We start from the raw sequence: 17,946 nt of genomic DNA, 5'->3' as shown, positions 1-17,946 counted from the left end.
CTTCTTGGTAGGCTTTGCTTCTACCATGATGATGATGAGATAACCAAGGTGATGAGAGACGCTCAGACAGTCACGGGGGAATGATGCTGCCGCCGCTTGAGCCGAACCTATTTATGTGCCGGCACGGTACAGAAGCTGCAACCTGGCAACTCGTCCACCAATCACGACGGTTGGTTTTACGGCTCCGAAACCTGGATCCCATATCTTCTCTAAAATAGAAGCATTTGTTCATGTTCTTTGTAAAAGTATCATAAAGCAGGACAGATGAGACAAATATCATAAAAACTGAAGAGCAGATGAGCACACACATGTTTGTATTACAAAAGAAAATCCACAAATTCATTAGAAATTGGCAGGGCAGGCTGAGGAAGTAGGTAGATGTAAAATGTCTGTAAATGGCGAAAGAACATAAACCCAAGACTGAATAAACGATGTTAAATATCCATGCCAAGGAGACAAAAATATGTTAGGATACAATTACCATTAAGACACCACAAGCATGTGTAGGGTCTCAAGGCCATCCCCCACCCCCCCCTGCCGCGATGACCACAATGTGTAGGCAGTCTCATGCCAACGGCCATACCACGTTGAGAACACCGCTTCTCGTCCGATCAGCGAAGTTAAGCAACGTTGGGTTTGGTTAGTACTTGGATGGGTGACCGCCTGGGACTGGGAACACCAAATGCTGTTGGCAATAATGTTTTTTGTTTTGTTTTGTTTTGTTTCGTTTGTTTTTGTTTGAATGGCTGGCTCCACGGGAAATTCACGGAGTTGTGTGGAATAAGGCCTGGTAAAATGAATTAATATGTATGTCATGTTTAAAACAAACTCGCTTAATATAGATATTGTGTGAGGCTTTATACAAAAACAAACAACCAAAACAAAACATGTTGTATATATATATAGCTTAATCCGGGTTTGAACTCGCAACTCCAAGAATACGCATCACTTATATACACTTTACCACTGGACCACTGCTGCAGGACACAAGCTTGATGCTGAGGTATCAATTTAATGACGTAAATGCCATTTCCACAAATAAATGATAATTAAAAAGTATTTGTATGTACAAATCTTTTCTGTTTAAAAGGCTACAATATCAGTTACTGATATAATTTGTGTTAATGTTTCTATACCCACAAGAAGGCATATTTTTGCTTATATGTAAAGGGTACGGAGAACGAATCCACAGACCATCATTCCCCTCCCCTTCCCTCCCCCCCCCCCCCCCCCCCCCCCCCCAACTCCCACCTACTACCACCACCACCACCACCACCAATCACCACCAATCACCACCAATCACCACCAATCACCACCAATCACCACCACCACATCTAACCGAAAACCCCCTAACACATCAACCCTCCCCCCAATCAACAGGCGAAATAATAACCCTCAAATGCCTGCCTGCCTGCCTGCCTGCAAGCCAATACTAACGGTCTTCTCAGAAAGAAAATCTCTTTGTATCTGTATTACTTGATGAAATGTATGATTCTAATAATGAAAATAAATTTTGATGTCGGTTGTATGAGCATAATGACCAATATGCACATGATATGAATGAATTAAATAGTGTAGTTTTAAGTAATTAGGTTGTAGACACATTAAGCGGATATGATATTTGACGCGTCCAGAACTGGTGATTTTTGGTTTAGTTTTAAATGCACCACCACCACCACCACCACCATTGCTTCCCCAGAGCCTAATTAAGGACCGGTAAAAGGAGTCAATATGTATGTCATCTATAAAACCAAAGAATGAATAAAAAAACACACACACAAACCTACATAATAGTATTAGGAAGATTGTATGGCAAAAAAAAAAAAGTATTATTCCCATTGGGTCGTTTGAACTCGCGACTTCCAAAATACCAGCCACACACCTTACCACCCAGCCACCATAGAGTTGGTATAATTGTGCAACTTTAGTTATAAAAGTAAAGTTCTTATTGTCTCAAATCTTATTGTCTGTTCTATGAAAAGGCATGATGTAAATTATGTATTTTTTGAATGATTGAATTGTAGGCACATTAAGCGGATTCGATATTTGATATATCCAGAAAAGGTGATTTCTGTTCAGTTTTAAAATGCATCACCGTTAACGCTAAAGGACTGGTAAAACGACTCGATGTTTGTCATTTTTAAAATAAACACTAAAACTAGGCCCTTAACATATATAATGTTTGAATATAAATTGAATGCATATAAATACAAAGTGGGAGTGGCTGGCTGGCTGGCTGGCTGGCTGGCTGGCTGGCTGGCTGGCTGGCTGCCTGCCTGCCTGCCTGCCTGCCTGCCTGCCTGCCTGCCTGGCTGGCTGGCTGGCTGGCTGGCTGGCTGGCTGGCTGGCTGGCTGGCTGGCTGGCTGGCTGGCTGGCTGGCTGGCTGGCTGGCTGCCTGCCTGCCTGCCTGCCCGCCCGCCCGCCCGCCCGCCCGCCTGCTTGCCTTGCCTTGCCTTGCCTTGCCTTGCCTGTCCTGTCCTGTTATTGCCTTGCCTTGCCTTGCCTTGCCTTGCCTTGCCTTGCCTTGCCCTGCCCTGCCCTGCCTTGGCTGCAGCTGGCTGGCTGGCCGTAAATCAACTCTTAACAACACCATACCACACCACACCATCACTCATCACCCATCACCCACCACCGGCCCCAGTCTCCCAGCCTCTCTTATATACCCGAGCAGGCCCTTTAAATTATTTGAATTGTTGCACTTCGGCCAATGGCAGGCACGATCGCTGCTGCTCAAACATATTCTGGTTCACAAGTATTATAATATATTATATTATATTATATATATATATATATATATATATATATATATATATATATATATATATATATATATATATATATATATATATATATATATATATATATTCATGAAACACATTAAAACCTTGATCATTTATTCATTCATTACGTCTAGTGAAGAATTGCTTTTGTTCATTTGTATGATTAAAAATTAATATAATATGAATTCCTCGCTTAAAGTAAAATATAAAATATATATTGGATTTATATGATTGGTTAATATTCCAAGTGATGCTGAATATCCCCTATAATTTTGTTTTGTTTGTTTGTTATGTACACATTCCAAATGAAATCAATATAAATGTTATTATTAATGTTTGAAAGTTGATTGTCTACTTGAATCTCTCTATTAAAGTGTGTGTGGCTCCGGATGGAGCCTGGTTATGGTATTTGTCGTGGTGGGTGGCAGAAGTGCTTACTTCTTCTCTGTCTTCTTTGGCAAAAGAACTGCCTGAATGTTTGGAAGAACACCTCCCTGTGCAATGGTTACGCCAGACAGAAGTTTGTTGAGTTCTTCGTCGTTGCGGATGGCCAACTGCAAGTGACGTGGGATGATACGGGTCTTCTTGTTGTCACGTGCGGCATTACCGGCGAGCTCCAGAACTTCGGCAGCGAGGTATTCCATGACGGCTGCCAGGTAGACAGGAGCGCCAGCACCGACGCGTTCGGCGTAGTTGCCCTTACGCAGCAGACGGTGAATTCTGCCCACGGGGAACTGAAGTCCGGCCCTGCTGGAGCGAGACTTTGACTTGCCCTTCACTTTGCCTCCCTTGCCGCGTCCTGACATTGCTGCTGCTGTTGTGGGTTTGTGGTGTTTTATGCCGCCCCGCAGATCGAGCTTCGTGTTATATACCCCGCTCAGGATCAAGGGAGCCCGCCACTGACCAATCAGCGCGCTCCGCCACGCGACCCGCTCTGAGCTGAGTCGCGAGCGGGATATAAAAGGAAAGCTCGCCTCGCGCAAAAGTTCATTATTGTATCGCAACGCCAGCCAGCACGAGCATCATCATGCCACCCAAGGCATCTGGAAAGGCTGCCAAGAAGGCCGGAAAGGCCCAGAAGGCCATTGCCAAGGGCGATAAGAAAAAGAAGCGCAGGAGGAAGGAGAGCTACAGCATCTACATCTACAAAGTGCTGAAGCAGGTCCACCCCGACACTGGTATCTCTTCCAAAGCCATGTCGATCATGAACTCGTTCGTGAACGACATCTTCGAGCGCATCGCCGCCGAGGCTTCTCGCCTGGCCCACTACAACAAGCGTTCCACCATTACCAGTCGGGAGATCCAGACGGCTGTAAGGCTCCTGTTGCCCGGAGAACTGGCCAAGCACGCCGTCTCTGAGGGCACTAAGGCCGTCACCAAGTACACCTCCTCCAAGTAAACGGCTTACTTACTGCCCTGTGGTGGTGGCTTGGCCTCAAACCAACAAACTCGGCTCCATTGGAGCCACACTTTAATTTCTAAAGAGATTGTGAGTGTTAGACACCAATACTATTATAACAAAAACCTCTGTCACTGAAAGCAAATAGCTATAAAATGAGAATATTTATGAAACTGTCTGTGTGTGTTTCTCTCTCTCAGTCTCTGTCTGTCTGTCTGTCTGTCTGTCTCTGTCTTGTCTGTCTCTGTCTTGTCTGTCTGTCTGTCTGTCTGTGTCTCTCTCTCTCTCTCTCTCTCTCTCTCTCTCTCTCTCTCTCTCTCTCTCTCTCTCTCTCTCTCTCTCTCTCTCTCTCTCTCTCTCTCTCTCTAACACATATAAGCACTCGGTATCTTTTTTTTTTTCTAGAGATTAGAGATTCATTGTTATGTTCCACATTAGGATTACTATGCAGGCCACCCTCTTAGGTTTGAAAATGTCAAGAAAACGGTTAATTTAAAATGTCATCTCCTAACTTAACAGATTAAGCCAGAGGACCGAAAACAGAATAAAACAGGACTGGACAGTATGTCACTTATACAAGCTGCTTTTATTTCTAGTACAGTATGACAATTTTTATTTTGGGGGGGGGGGGGGGGGTGGGTGATCCTTGACAGTGCATAAGAGCGAAAAGCGACGGCGTTTTGTTTGTAAGAGAACAGGTTGTACTACAAATGACTTGATTTATTGATATCACGTGTATGTATGACACCTAAATTAGTGTATTTGTTTATTTATTTATTTATTTATTATATGTGTAGATGAAGGTTAATTCATATGACTGATGCTAGGAATGTCTGAAATCTCCTTAGAAGGATATTTTGGCCCTGAGAAGGGCCGAGTTTGGTGTATACTAGGGTGGTCGATTTAGCTTATGCACGCTCTCCACGGATACGGCGAGCAAGCTGAATGTCCTTTGGCATGATGGTGACACGCTTGGCGTGGATGGCACAGAGGTTAGTGTCCTCGAAGAGACCGACCAGGTAAGCCTCGGATGCCTCCTGTAAAGCCATGACGGCAGACGACTGGAAGCGAAGATCGGTCTTGAAGTCCTGGGCAATCTCGCGCACCAGACGCTGGAAGGGAAGTTTCCTGATGAGCAACTCGGTGCTCTTCTGGTAACGACGGATCTCACGCAGGGCGACCGTTCCGGGCCTGTAACGGTGAGGCTTCTTCACACCCCCTGTGGCAGGAGCAGACTTGCGTGCTGCCTTGGTGGCCAGCTGCTTACGAGGAGCCTTGCCTCCCGTGGACTTGCGAGCAGTCTGCTTGGTGCGAGCCATGGTGAACAACTGTGGTTTGTGATGGCCGGCGCCGAAAAATTTTTGCTTATATACGCCGTCTCGAGGCGCTTGCTCGAGCGCCATTGGCTGCTCGACTCGCCTACGTCACCCCGTTGCCCCTCCCCTCCTTCCTCTGGCTGCAGCCAACAGGCGGCTCACCTCAATCACTATTATCGCTGATTTTGCTCTATTTTTTGGATTTGTGCAAAAGTCATTTCACAGGGACGTGAAACAGACGAGTAGGCAACTGCAGTTTTGAAAGCGTTGTGAGAAAGCCGTGTCTACTCGACCACAAGCGTAAAGTAAGGGCAGGCAGGAGTTGCAATGCTACTAGTACGTCCGCTTGATGGGATATAGTCGGGAAATCGTGCGGGCATTCGTCAATTCGATTCACACAACTTCAACACCATGACTGGACGCGGCAAGGGAGGCAAGGGACTCGGAAAGGGTGGCGCCAAGCGTCATCGTAAGGTGCTACGTGACAACATCCAGGGCATCACCAAGCCCGCTATTCGTCGCTTAGCTCGTCGTGGCGGCGTGAAGCGTATTTCGGGTCTCATCTACGAAGAGACCCGTGGCGTCCTGAAGGTGTTCCTCGAGAACGTCATCCGTGATGCTGTAACCTACACGGAACACGCCAAGAGGAAGACCGTCACTGCTATGGACGTGGTGTACGCTCTGAAGCGCCAGGGTCGTACCCTCTACGGATTCGGCGGATAAGAGCTTGGCTAATCCATCGATTCCACCCACCACCACCTCAAAACGGGACCTAATTAGGTCCCTATACTTTTTTTACTGAAGGGCTTAATAGACGATAACATAAATTGTTTTGATATCAGCTAGCACATTGGGTCTTATGAAATCTATTTTTTATCCTCGCATGCTTAAAGGGACTCTGATTGGGGAGGGAGGGGGGGGGGGGGGAAGGTTTGTTACGTTATATACTAGCAGAGCAGGATCATTGGGGGGGGGGGGGGTGAGGGGAGAGAGAGAGAGAGAGAGAGAGAGAGAGAGAGAGAGATCTTTCCCAACTCTTCCTTTTTACATGAGTGAGCTACCCGTTTTATTCATTTTATCCTTCTCAGAGCTGTTTTGATAGTATCCAAATGATGGTAAATGAAAAGGGAGGACACGAATATCTACCCAGAATTCAGGACTGGCAATCGATATGCATGTTTGAGTGCGAATCTTTTTCTCTCTCAACTTAGGTATACGTTTATGTCGTACCTAAAAGCGAGAACCACACTATTGGGACAAGTATGCAAGGCCCAATTTTCCTAACAAGCACAGTTAATTTTGTTATTTTCGAACATTTCTTTCCAAATTGGTTTATCCAATTAACAGTATTATATTAAGATCATGAATTGCTGGGTTAGGTTAGGTTAGGTTAGCTTAGCTTAGGTTAGGTTAGGTTAGGTTAGGTTAGGTTAGGTTAGCTTAGCTTGGGTTAGCTTAGGTTAGGTTAGGTTAGCTTAGCTTGGGTTAGCATAGGTTAGGTTAGGTTTGATTACATTTCTATGTTAGATTTAACTCAAATTCAAAACAATTGCAGTCATTCGGCTTGTTAGTCAACTTGCCTCTAATAGGGGCAATTTGTCTAACAAGACTATTTAGTTTTGTGTGCATATATATATATATATATATATATATATATATATATATATATATATATATATATATATATATATATATATATATATATATATATATATATTATAGCTTCAAGACTCCGAACCAATATAGAAGCATCAAGAGGAAGTGCTTGTGTTATGGGCCAATAGGCCTTCTGCAGTTACTTCCATTCTTATGTTTTTATTCCCATTGGTTCGTGTTTTATCTTGTGTAAATGTCAATCACCTTACCCAAAACTTTGGTACCATATCACCTCACCCATGTGTATATAAAAATATATATATATATATATATATATATATATATATATATATATATATATATATATATATATATATATATATAATATACAGAGTAAATCTACCCCAAAAGTAATGATTTATTTGTCTACAAAACTAAACTCTTTTTGGAATCATATGAGGCCCCTCCACTGAGGGGGGAGGCCTGGATGTTTATTGTCATGTGTATTCATGCTGCTTGCATGTCGTCGTTTATTTTGCCTTTGTTGTTTTCTTGACAGCTTTCTTTGCCTTGGGTGGTTTGGGAGATTTTGAAGCTCTCTTTATTTTGGGCTTTTTGTTCCCAACAACAAGCTGCTGCTGCTGCTGCTTCTTTTTCAAGGCTGTAGGTGGTTTGTTGCTTGTGGCGGCTTTCTTGGGAGTTACCACGGCCTTCTTTGCTGCTGTAGATGGTTTCTTGGTTGTGGTGGCTTTCTTGGGAGTTAGAACGGCCCTCTTCTCTGCTACGGCCAGCTTGAATGATCCACTAGCTCCACTTCCCTTGGTCTGAACAAGAATGCCGTCAGCCACTGCTTTCTTGAGAAATCTTCGGATGTAAATGGCGATCTTGGCAGCCTCGACTTTGTTGTTGGCAACAACGTACTTCTTGATTGCTTGTAGAGACGAGCCCTTACGGTCTTTGAGTGCTGCGACCGCGGCTAGAACCATTTGACTAGTTTTCGGGTGAGCAACCTGGACGCGAGGTTTCCTGGTGGTGGCCACCACAGCAGCAGCAGCCGCAGCCTTCTTGGTAGGCTTTGCTTCTACCATGATGATGATGAGATAACCAAGGTGATGAGAGACGCTCAGACAGTCACGGGGGAATGATGCTGCCGCCGCTTGAGCCGAACCTATTTATGTGCCGGCACGGTACAGAAGCTGCAACCTGGCAACTCGTCCACCAATCACGACGGTTGGTTTTACGGCTCCGAAACCTGGATCCCATATCTTCTCTAAAATAGAAGCATTTGTTCATGTTCTTTGTAAAAGTATCATAAAGCAGGACAGATGAGACAAATATCATAAAAACTGAAGAGCAGATGAGCACACACATGTTTGTATTACAAAAGAAAATCCACAAATTCATTAGAAATTGGCAGGGCAGGCTGAGGAAGTAGGTAGATGTAAAATGTCTGTAAATGGCGAAAGAACATAAACCCAAGACTGAATAAACGATGTTAAATATCCATGCCAAGGAGACAAAAATATGTTAGGATACAATTACCATTAAGACACCACAAGCAGGTCCGTATCCTGCCGCGATGACTTAAAAGAGTTGGTTATTAGCCACAATGTGTAGGCAGTCTCATGCCAACGGCCATACCACGTTGAGAACACCGCTTCTCGTCCGATCAGCGAAGTTAAGCAACGTTGGGTTTGGTTAGTACTTGGATGGGTGACCGCCTGGGAACACCAAATGCTGTTGGCAATAATGTTTTTTGTTTTGTTTTGTTTTGTTTCGTTTGTTTTTGTTTGAATGGCTGGCTCCACGGGAAATTCACGGAGTTGTGTGGAATAAGGCCTGGTAAAATGAATTAATATGTATGTCATGTTTAAAACAAACTCGCTTAATATAGATATTGTGTGAGGCTTTATACAAAAACAAACAACCAAAACAAAACATGTTGTATATATATATAGCTTAATCCGGGTTTGAACTCGCAACTCCAAGAATACGCATCACTTATATACACTTTACCACTGGACCACTGCTGCAGGACACAAGCTTGATGCTGAGGTATCAATTTAATGACGTAAATGCCATTTCCACAAATAAATGATAATTAAAAAGTATTTGTATGTACAAATCTTTTCTGTTTAAAAGGCTACAATATCAGTTACTGATATAATTTGTGTTAATGTTTCTATACCCACAAGAAGGCATATTTTTGCTTATATGTAAAGGGTACGGAGAACGAATCCACAGACCATCATTCCCCTCCCCTTCCCTCCCCCCCCCCCCCCCCCCCCCCCCCAACTCCCACCTACTACCACCACCACCACCACCACCAATCACCACCAATCACCACCAATCACCACCAATCACCACCAATCACCACCACCACATCTAACCGAAAACCCCCTAACACATCAACCCTCCCCCCAATCAACAGGCGAAATAATAACCCTCAAATGCCTGCCTGCCTGCCTGCCTGCAAGCCAATACTAACGGTCTTCTCAGAAAGAAAATCTCTTTGTATCTGTATTACTTGATGAAATGTATGATTCTAATAATGAAAATAAATTTTGATGTCGGTTGTATGAGCATAATGACCAATATGCACATGATATGAATGAATTAAATAGTGTAGTTTTAAGTAATTAGGTTGTAGACACATTAAGCGGATATGATATTTGACGCGTCCAGAACTGGTGATTTTTGGTTTAGTTTTAAATGCACCACCACCACCACCACCACCATTGCTTCCCCAGAGCCTAATTAAGGACCGGTAAAAGGAGTCAATATGTATGTCATCTATAAAACCAAAGAATGAATAAAAAAACACACACACAAACCTACATAATAGTATTAGGAAGATTGTATGGCAAAAAAAAAAAAGTATTATTCCCATTGGGTCGTTTGAACTCGCGACTTCCAAAATACCAGCCACACACCTTACCACCCAGCCACCATAGAGTTGGTATAATTGTGCAACTTTAGTTATAAAAGTAAAGTTCTTATTGTCTCAAATCTTATTGTCTGTTCTATGAAAAGGCATGATGTAAATTATGTATTTTTTGAATGATTGAATTGTAGGCACATTAAGCGGATTCGATATTTGATATATCCAGAAAAGGTGATTTCTGTTCAGTTTTAAAATGCATCACCGTTAACGCTAAAGGACTGGTAAAACGACTCGATGTTTGTCATTTTTAAAATAAACACTAAAACTAGGCCCTTAACATATATAATGTTTGAATATAAATTGAATGCATATAAATACAAAGTGGGAGTGGCTGGCTGGCTGGCTGGCTGGCTGGCTGGCTGGCTGGCTGGCTGCCTGCCTGCCTGCCTGCCTGCCTGCCTGCCTGCCTGCCTGGCTGGCTGGCTGGCTGGGGCTGGCTGGTGGCTGGCTGGCTGGCTGGCTGGCTGGCTGGCTGGCTGGCTGGCTGGCTGCCTGCCTGCCTGCCTGCCCGCCCGCCCGCCCGCCCGCGCCGCCTGCTTGCCTTGCCTTGCCTTGCCTTGCCTTGCCTGTCCTGTCCTGTTATTGCCTTGCCTTGCCTTGCCTTGCCTTGCCTTGCCTTGCCTTGCCCTGCCCTGCCCTGCCTTGGCTGCAGCTGGCTGGCTGGCCGTAAATCAACTCTTAACAACACCATACCACACCACACCATCACTCATCACCCATCACCCACCACCGGCCCCAGTCTCCCAGCCTCTCTTATATACCCGAGCAGGCCCTTTAAATTATTTGAATTGTTGCACTTCGGCCAATGGCAGGCACGATCGCTGCTGCTCAAACATATTCTGGTTCACAAGTATTATAATATATTATATTATATTATATTATATATATATATATATATATATATATATATATATATATATATATATATATATATATATATATATATATATATATATATATATATATATATATTCATGAAACACATTAAAACCTTGATCATTTATTCATTCATTACGTCTAGTGAAGAATTGCTTTTGTTCATTTGTATGATTAAAAATTAATATAATATGAATTCCTCGCTTAAAGTAAAATATAAAATATATATTGGATTTATATGATTGGTTAATATTCCAAGTGATGCTGAATATCCCCTATAATTTTGTTTTGTTTGTTTGTTATGTACACATTCCAAATGAAATCAATATAAATGTTATTATTAATGTTTGAAAGTTGATTGTCTACTTGAATCTCTCTATTAAAGTGTGTGTGGCTCCGGATGGAGCCTGGTTATGGTATTTGTCGTGGTGGGTGGCAGAAGTGCTTACTTCTTCTCTGTCTTCTTTGGCAAAAGAACTGCCTGAATGTTTGGAAGAACACCTCCCTGTGCAATGGTTACGCCAGACAGAAGTTTGTTGAGTTCTTCGTCGTTGCGGATGGCCAACTGCAAGTGACGTGGGATGATACGGGTCTTCTTGTTGTCACGTGCGGCATTACCGGCGAGCTCCAGAACTTCGGCAGCGAGGTATTCCATGACGGCTGCCAGGTAGACAGGAGCGCCAGCACCGACGCGTTCGGCGTAGTTGCCCTTACGCAGCAGACGGTGAATTCTGCCCACGGGGAACTGAAGTCCGGCCCTGCTGGAGCGAGACTTTGACTTGCCCTTCACTTTGCCTCCCTTGCCGCGTCCTGACATTGCTGCTGTTGTGGGTTTGTGGTGTTTTATGCCGCCCCGCAGATCGAGCTTCGTGTTATATACCCCGCTCAGGATCAAGGGAGCCCGCCACTGACCAATCAGCGCGCTCCGCCACGCGACCCGCTCTGAGCTGAGTCGCGAGCGGGATATAAAAGGAAAGCTCGCCTCGCGCAAAAGTTCATTATTGTATCGCAACGCCAGCCAGCACGAGCATCATCATGCCACCCAAGGCATCTGGAAAGGCTGCCAAGAAGGCCGGAAAGGCCCAGAAGGCCATTGCCAAGGGCGATAAGAAAAAGAAGCGCAGGAGGAAGGAGAGCTACAGCATCTACATCTACAAAGTGCTGAAGCAGGTCCACCCCGACACTGGTATCTCTTCCAAAGCCATGTCGATCATGAACTCGTTCGTGAACGACATCTTCGAGCGCATCGCCGCCGAGGCTTCTCGCCTGGCCCACTACAACAAGCGTTCCACCATTACCAGTCGGGAGATCCAGACGGCTGTAAGGCTCCTGTTGCCCGGAGAACTGGCCAAGCACGCCGTCTCTGAGGGCACTAAGGCCGTCACCAAGTACACCTCCTCCAAGTAAACGGCTTACTTACTGCCCTGTGGTGGTGGCTTGGCCTCAAACCAACAAACTCGGCTCCATTGGAGCCACACTTTAATTTCTAAAGAGATTGTGAGTGTTAGACACCAATACTATTATAACAAAAACCTCTGTCACTGAAAGCAAATAGCTATAAAATGAGAATATTTATGAAACTGTCTGTGTGTGTTTCTCTCTCTCAGTCTCTGTCTGTCTGTCTGTCTGTCTGTCTCTGTCTTGTCTGTCTCTGTCTTGTCTGTCTGTCTGTCTGTGTCTCTCTCTCTCTCTCTCTCTCTCTCTCTCTCTCTCTCTCTCTCTCTCTCTCTCTCTCTCTCTCTCTCTCTCTCTCTCTCTCTCTCTCTCTCTCAACACATATAAGCACTCGGTATCTTTTTTTTTTCTAGAGATTAGAGATTCATTGTTATGTTCCACATTAGGATTACTATGCAGGCCACCCTCTTAGGTTTGAAAATGTCAAGAAAACGGTTAATTTAAAATGTCATCTCCTAACTTAACAGATTAAGCCAGAGGACCGAAAACAGAATAAAACAGGACTGGACAGTATGTCACTTATACAAGCTGCTTTTATTTCTAGTACAGTATGACAATTTTTATTTTGGGGGGGGGGGGGGGGGGGTGGGTGATCCTTGACAGTGCATAAGAGCGAAAAGCGACGGCGTTTTGTTTGTAAGAGAACAGGTTGTACTACAAATGACTTGATTTATTGATATCACGTGTATGTATGACACCTAAATTAGTGTATTTGTTTATTTATTTATTTATTTATTATATGTGTAGATGAAGGTTAATTCATATGACTGATGCTAGGAATGTCTGAAATCTCCTTAGAAGGATATTTTGGCCCTGAGAAGGGCCGAGTTTGGTGTATACTAGGGTGGTCGATTTAGCTTATGCACGCTCTCCACGGATACGGCGAGCAAGCTGAATGTCCTTTGGCATGATGGTGACACGCTTGGCGTGGATGGCACAGAGGTTAGTGTCCTCGAAGAGACCGACCAGGTAAGCCTCGGATGCCTCCTGTAAAGCCATGACGGCAGACGACTGGAAGCGAAGATCGGTCTTGAAGTCCTGGGCAATCTCGCGCACCAGACGCTGGAAGGGAAGTTTCCTGATGAGCAACTCGGTGCTCTTCTGGTAACGACGGATCTCACGCAGGGCGACCGTTCCGGGCCTGTAACGGTGAGGCTTCTTCACACCCCCTGTGGCAGGAGCAGACTTGCGTGCTGCCTTGGTGGCCAGCTGCTTACGAGGAGCCTTGCCTCCCGTGGACTTGCGAGCAGTCTGCTTGGTGCGAGCCATGGTGAACAACTGTGGTTTGTGATGGCCGGCGCCGAAAAATTTTTGCTTATATACGCCGTCTCGAGGCGCTTGCTCGAGCGCCATTGGCTGCTCGACTCGCCTACGTCACCCCGTTGCCCCTCCCCTCCTTCCTCTGGCTGCAGCCAACAGGCGGCTCACCTCAATCACTATTATCGCTGATTTTGCTCTATTTTTTGGATTTGTGCAAAAGTCATTTCACAGGGACGTGAAACAGACGAGTAGGCAACTGCAGTTTTGAAAGCGTTGTGAGAAAGCCGTGTCTACTCGACCACAAGCGTAAAGTAAGGGCAGGCAGGAGTTGCAATGCTACTAGTACGTCCGCTTGATGGGATATAGTCGGGAAATCGTGCGGGCATTCGTCAATTCGATTCACACAACTTCAACACCATGACTGGACGCGGCAAGGGAGGCAAGGGACTCGGAAAGGGTGGCGCCAAGCGTCATCGTAAGGTGCTACGTGACAACATCCAGGGCATCACCAAGCCCGCTATTCGTCGCTTAGCTCGTCGTGGCGGCGTGAAGCGTATTTCGGGTCTCATCTACGAAGAGACCCGTGGCGTCCTGAAGGTGTTCCTCGAGAACGTCATCCGTGATGCTGTAACCTACACGGAACACGCCAAGAGGAAGACCGTCACTGCTATGGACGTGGTGTACGCTCTGAAGCGCCAGGGTCGTACCCTCTACGGATTCGGCGGATAAGAGCTTGGCTAATCCATCGATTCCACCCACCACCACCTCAAAACGGGACCTAATTAGGTCCCTATACTTTTTTTACTGAAGGGCTTAATAGACGATAACATAAATTGTTTTGATATCAGCTAGCACATTGGGTCTTATGAAATCTATTTTTTATCCTCGCATGCTTAAAGGGACTCTGATTGGGGAGGGAGGGGGGGGGGGGGGGAAGGTTTGTTACGTTATATACTAGCAGAGCAGGATCATTGGTGGGGGGGGGGGGGTGAGGGGGAGAGAGAGAGAGAGAGAGAGAGAGAGAGAGAGAGAGAGATCTTTCCCAACTCTTCCTTTTTACATGAGTGAGCTACCCGTTTTATTCATTTTATCCTTCTCAGAGCTGTTTTGATAGTATCCAAATGATGGTAAATGAAAAGGGAGGACACGAATATCTACCCAGAATTCAGGACTGGCAATCGATATGCATGTTTGAGTGCGAATCTTTTTCTCTCTCAACTTAGGTATACGTTTATGTCGTACCTAAAAGCGAGAACCACACTATTGGGACAAGTATGCAAGGCCCAATTTTCCTAACAAGCACAGTTAATTTTGTTATTTTCGAACATTTCTTTCCAAATTGGTTTATCCAATTAACAGTATTATATTAAGATCATGAATTGCTGGGTTAGGTTAGGTTAGGTTAGCTTAGCTTAGGTTAGGTTAGGTTAGGTTAGGTTAGCTTAGCTTGGGTTAGCTTAGGTTAGGTTAGGTTAGCTTAGCTTGGGTTAGCATAGGTTAGGTTAGGTTTGATTACATTTCTATGTTAGATTTAACTCAAATTCAAAACAATTGCAGTCATTCGGCTTGTTAGTCAACTTGCCTCTAATAGGGGCAATTTGTCTAACAAGACTATTTAGTTTTGTGTGCATATATATATATATATATATATATATATATATATATATATATATATATATAATATATATATATATATATATATATATATATATATTATAGCTTCAAGACTCCGAACCAATATAGAAGCATCAAGAGGAAGTGCTTGTGTTATGGGCCAATAGGCCTTCTGCAGTTACTTCCATTCTTATGTTTTTATTCCCATTGGTTCGTGTTTTATCTTGTGTAAATGTCAATCACCTTACCCAAAACTTTGGTACCATATCACCTCACCCATGTGTATATATAATATATATATATATATATATATATATATATATATATATATATATATATATATATATATATATATATAATATACAGAGTAAATCTACCCCAAAAGTAATGATTTATTTGTCTACAAAACTAAACTCTTTTTGGAATCATATGAGGCCCCTCCACTGAGGGGGGAGGCCTGGATGTTTATTGTCATGTGTATTCATGCTGCTTGCATGTCGTCGTTTATTTTGCCTTTGTTGTTTTCTTGACAGCTTTCTTTGCCTTGGGTGGTTTGGGAGATTTTGAAGCTCTCTTTATTTTGGGCTTTTTGTTCCCAACAACAAGCTGCTGCTGCTGCTTCTTTTTCAAGGCTGTAGGTGGTTTGTTGCTTGTGGCGGCTTTCTTGGGAGTTACCACGGCCTTCTTTGCTGCTGTAGATGGTTTCTTGGTTGTGGTGGCTTTCTTGGGAGTTAGAACGGCCCTCTTCTCTGCTACGGCCAGCTTGAATGATCCACTAGCTCCACTTCCCTTGGTCTGAACAAGAATGCCGTCAGCCACTGCTTTCTTGAGAAATCTTCGGATGTAAATGGCGATCTTGGCAGCCTCGACTTTGTTGTTGGCAACAACGTACTTCTTGATTGCTTGTAGAGACGAGCCCTTACGGTCTTTGAGTGCTGCGACCGCGGCTAGAACCATTTGACTAGTTTTCGGGTGAGCAACCTGGACGCGAGGTTTCCTGGTGGTGGCCACCACAGCAGCAGCAGCCGCAGCCTTCTTGGTAGGCTTTGCTTCTACCATGATGATGATGAGATAACCAAGGTGATGAGAGACGCTCAGACAGTCACGGGGGAATGATGCTGCCGCCGCTTGAGCCGAACCTATTTATGTGCCGGCACGGTACAGAAGCTGCAACCTGGCAACTCGTCCACCAATCACGACGGTTGGTTTTACGGCTCCGAAACCTGGATCCCATATCTTCTCTAAAATAGAAGCATTTGTTCATGTTCTTTGTAAAAGTATCATAAAGCAGGACAGATGAGACAAATATCATAAAAACTGAAGAGCAGATGAGCACACACATGTTTGTATTACAAAAGAAAATCCACAAATTCATTAGAAATTGGCAGGGCAGGCTGAGGAAGTAGGTAGATGTAAAATGTCTGTAAATGGCGAAAGAACATAAACCCAAGACTGAATAAACGATGTTAAATATCCATGCCAAGGAGACAAAAATATGTTAGGATACAATTACCATTAAGACACCACAAGCAGGTCCGTATCCTGCCGCGATGACTTAAAAGAGTTGGTTATTAGCCACAATGTGTAGGCAGTCTCATGCCAACGGCCATACCACGTTGAGAACACCGCTTCTCGTCCGATCAGCGAAGTTAAGCAACGTTGGGTTTGGTTAGTACTTGGATGGGTGACCGCCTGGGAACACCAAATGCTGTTGGCAATAATGTTTTTTGTTTTGTTTTGTTTTGTTTCGTTTGTTTTTGTTTGAATGGCTGGCTCCACGGGAAATTCACGGAGTTGTGTGGAATAAGGCCTGGTAAAATGAATTAATATGTATGTCATGTTTAAAACAAACTCGCTTAATATAGATATTGTGTGAGGCTTTATACAAAAACAAACAACCAAAACAAAACATGTTGTATATATATATAGCTTAATCCGGGTTTGAACTCGCAACTCCAAGAATACGCATCACTTATATACACTTTACCACTGGACCACTGCTGCAGGACACAAGCTTGATGCTGAGGTATCAATTTAATGACGTAAATGCCATTTCCACAAATAAATGATAATTAAAAAGTATTTGTATGTACAAATCTTTTCTGTTTAAAAGGCTACAATATCAGTTACTGATATAATTTGTGTTAATGTTTCTATACCCACAAGAAGGCATATTTTTGCTTATATGTAAAGGGTACGGAGAACGAATCCACAGACCATCATTCCCCTCCCCTCCCTCCCTCCCTCCCCCACCCCCCCCCCCCCCCAACTCCACCTACTACACCACCACCACCACCACCAATCACCACCAATCACCACCAATCACCACCAATCACCACCAATCACCACCACCACATCTAACCGAAAACCCCCTAACACATCAACCCTCCCCCAATCAACAGGCGAAATAATAACCCTCAAATGCCTGCCTGCCTGCCTGCCTGCAAGCCAATACTAACGGTCTTCTCAGAAAGAAAATCTCTTTGTATCTGTATTACTTGATGAAATGTATGATTCTAATAATGAAAATAAATTTTGATGTCGGTTGTATGAGCATAATGACCAATATGCACATGATATGAATGAATTAAATAGTGTAGTTTTAAGTAATTAGGTTGTAGACACATTAAGCGGATATGATATTTGACGCGTCCAGAACTGGTGATTTTTGGTTTAGTTTTAAATGCACCACCACCACCACACCA

The 17,946-nt window shown here is 44.1% G+C and overlaps 2 non-coding genes and 1 pseudogene across 2 annotated transcripts; all 3 read left to right on the top strand.

Annotated features, from left to right (window-relative positions):
* Window positions 1–569: 569 nt before the first annotated feature.
* LOC138362378 (5S ribosomal RNA) lies at window positions 570–694 on the top strand (annotated as a pseudogene).
* Window positions 695–8,719: 8,025 nt separating this feature from the next.
* Window positions 8,720–8,838, top strand: LOC138362376 (5S ribosomal RNA). The gene has a single exon (XR_011227614.1). It is a non-coding gene; the product is annotated as a 5S ribosomal RNA (ribosomal RNA).
* An 8,001-nt stretch (window positions 8,839–16,839) lies between these two features.
* On the top strand, window positions 16,840–16,958 carry LOC138362375 (5S ribosomal RNA). Its single transcript, XR_011227613.1, has one exon. It is a non-coding gene; the product is annotated as a 5S ribosomal RNA (ribosomal RNA).
* The last annotated feature ends 988 nt before the right edge of the window (window positions 16,959–17,946 follow it).

This window comes from Procambarus clarkii, unplaced genomic scaffold, assembly GCF_040958095.1.
Source record: "Procambarus clarkii isolate CNS0578487 unplaced genomic scaffold, FALCON_Pclarkii_2.0 HiC_scaffold_1741, whole genome shotgun sequence".
NCBI classification, from domain to species: Eukaryota; Metazoa; Arthropoda; class Malacostraca; order Decapoda; family Cambaridae; genus Procambarus; species Procambarus clarkii.
This window is presented reverse-complemented; position numbering and strand designations above follow the sequence as displayed.